At 49.3% G+C, this 2,750-nt stretch overlaps 1 protein-coding gene across 5 annotated transcripts in view; it reads left to right on the top strand.

Annotated features, from left to right (window-relative positions):
* The window catches only part of FAM217B (family with sequence similarity 217 member B), a 12,131-nt gene continuing 9,381 nt past the window's right edge, over positions 1–2,750 (top strand). For 4 of the 5 annotated variants that reach the window (XR_002825906.1, XR_002825903.1, XM_004370524.3 and 1 more), the window contains exon 1: positions 1–49. The gene's annotated coding sequence lies outside the window, so the exon portion shown is untranslated. The remainder of the gene's footprint in view (positions 50–2,750) is intronic. The other variant, XM_023742619.1, reaches the window with a different exon arrangement.

The raw sequence follows: 2,750 nt of genomic DNA, 5'->3' as shown, positions 1-2,750 counted from the left end.
GGGCGGCTCGTGACGTGTCTTCGGCACTGGCGTGGCAGGTCTGATCAATGTATGTCTGCGTCTGCCGGGACTGGGCGCCCACGGATCCTAGATCGCGGCTGCCCCCATGAAGGCCAAGGACAGAGGCATGCTGCCGCACCTTGGATTCTGGGCTTCGCGGGGAGGGCACAGAAAGCGTCCTTTCCAGCAGTTGGCCCTCGGGGGAATTTTAAGCATCCGAGTTAGCCAGCTTCTTGGACATATTGACCTGGGGAGCTTCGCTGCGTAAAGAAGCGTCATGTCCACACGGCACCCACAATGCTTTGCCGCGGGGATGGGAAGCCAGTTTCCTTGAGAGCGGGGAGGGGGAGGCGCTGGTTCTGTTAACAGGTCTTAGCGCAGAGCCAGCGGGGAAGACGCGGAAGCAAGATTTATGCTCAGCGACAAACAGCGCAGCTGCCCTGAATCAGGCTCCAGAGTTTGGGAGCGTTTTTGTAGCCAGTCTCGGCTTTGTGGCATTGTTCCACGTACTCTGAACCACCAGGGAGACTGGGAGCTTGCTTTCTGCATCCTTAGGACGTATATGCATTAAGCATTAGTCCCTCGCCCCCCCCACCCCACCCCTTCCCCACTAATTTGTGCGCACAAAACGCAGTAGTTTTTGGTTTAAAACTTGACAGATGAAATGATGGAAAAGATGTAAATATACTTTCTCGAGAGCCTTGTGGGGCCAGGCATTCAAGAAAGGTCCTTTTTACTGTCCAGAGAGACAGAGCAAAAAGACAGCCAGACCAGTAAAACCTGCAAAGGATTGCTGAGGAAACACTTCCTTCTTTTAAAATTAGTACAGCAGGTTGATAAACCCATTGCCGTCGGGTCGATTCCGACTCACAGCGACCCTGTAAGACAGAGTAGAACTGCCCCATAGGGTTTCCAAGGAGCGCCTGGTGGACTTGAACTGCTGACCTTTTGGTTAGCAGCGGTAGCTCCTAACCACTGCACCACCAAGGTTTCCGAGTTGATGATAATATCGTTTATTTGTTGTGAGAGCCTGTGTGTAATTTTTCTTAGCGTTACACATAATCTGACTAAAAAGGCTTCCATGCCTGTTGGGGAAAATTACAGGAATGTTTCAGAAAGAAAATAAACATCCTGTAACCCGACCTGCTTTCTATGTTACTGACCTAGGGAATATTGCAGGAGAGAGAGCTTCAGTCTAGCTCAGAGCATTGTTGAGTGGGAATAACAGTGTTCTGTGGTATGTGTAGGGAGCCCTGGTAACACAGTGGTTAAAGCCCTCGGCTGCTAACCGAAAGGTCAGCAGTTGGAACCCACTTCCATAAAGATTTACAGCCTTGGAAACCCTATGGGGGCAGTTCTACTCTGTCCGACAGGGTGGCTGTGAGTTGGAATTCAGCTTGACGGCAAAGGGTTTTCTGGTTTGGTGGTTTGTGCCCACAGGGTTCCCGATGAGATGGCGTTATGGAACGTGTATGAGTGTGTAAGCAGTGTTTTAGTAGAGGGATGTGATAGGGAAGGCAGGAGATTGGGAGGAAGGGTCCACACGAGTTTGAGCTCCACGAGAGCAGACAGGTGTACGCAATCCCTGGTACACACTTGGAAATTGCCTGCTGAGTGAGCCAAGGATTGGGCATGAGGGCTTTGGAGTAAGAGCTTACCCTGATTCGCCTCACCGATTTCCTCAGCTGCTGTTTCCAAGGAGATTATATATGTATGTGTTTGTGTGTGTATATATGGATATAGATACATAACCTGAAAATACAAAACAGAACAACCCTGTTGCCATCTGAGTCGATCTCAACTCATAGTGACCCTATAGGGCAGAGGAGAGCTGTCCCATAGGGTTTCTAAGAAGTCGCTGGTGGATTCCAACTGCCGACCTTTTCATCAACAGCCAGGCTGTTAACCATTGTGCCACCAGGGTGTGCGCTGTCTCTCTCTGTCTCTCTCTCTCGCTGTCTCTCTCTCGCTGTCTCTCTCTCTGTCTCTCTCTGTCTCTCTCTGTCTCTCTCTCGATCTGGGGGGGTGCAAATGGTTAAGTACTGGACTACTAACCAACACGTTGGCAGTTCAGACCCACCCAGAGGTGCCTCAGGAGTAAGGCCTAGCGATCCGCTTCCGAAAGGTCACAGCCTTGAAAACCCTATGGAGCAGTTCTACTCCGCACACTTGGGGTCGCCATGAGTTGGAATCGACTCGACAGCAACTAACAACAACAAATACACACACACACACACGCATAGATAGAGAGGACACACACACACATATAGTTACAGAGAGAAAGAGAGGACACACACACACAGATACAGAGAGAGAGAGGACACACACACATACACACATAGATAGAGAGAGGACACGCGCATAGAGAGAGAAAGAGAGGACACACACACACATATAGATAGAGAGAGGACACACACACACACACATAGACACAGAGAGAAAGAGAGGACACACACACACACACACATAGATACAGAGAGAGGACACACACACACATAGATACAGAGAGAGAGAGGACACACACACACACGTAGATACAGAGAGAAAGAGAGAACACACACACACACACACATATAGATACAGAGAGAAAGAGAGGACACACACACACACATAGATACAGAGAGAAAGGACACACACACACATATAGATACAGAGAGAGAGGACACACACACATATAGATACAGAGAGAAAGAGAGGACACACACACATATAGATACAGAGAGAAAGAGAGGACACACACACATATAGAT

The sequence above is a fragment of the Trichechus manatus genome, unplaced genomic scaffold, assembly GCF_000243295.1.
Source record: "Trichechus manatus latirostris isolate Lorelei unplaced genomic scaffold, TriManLat1.0 scaffold00008, whole genome shotgun sequence".
NCBI classification, from domain to species: Eukaryota; Metazoa; Chordata; class Mammalia; order Sirenia; family Trichechidae; genus Trichechus; species Trichechus manatus.
This window is presented reverse-complemented; position numbering and strand designations above follow the sequence as displayed.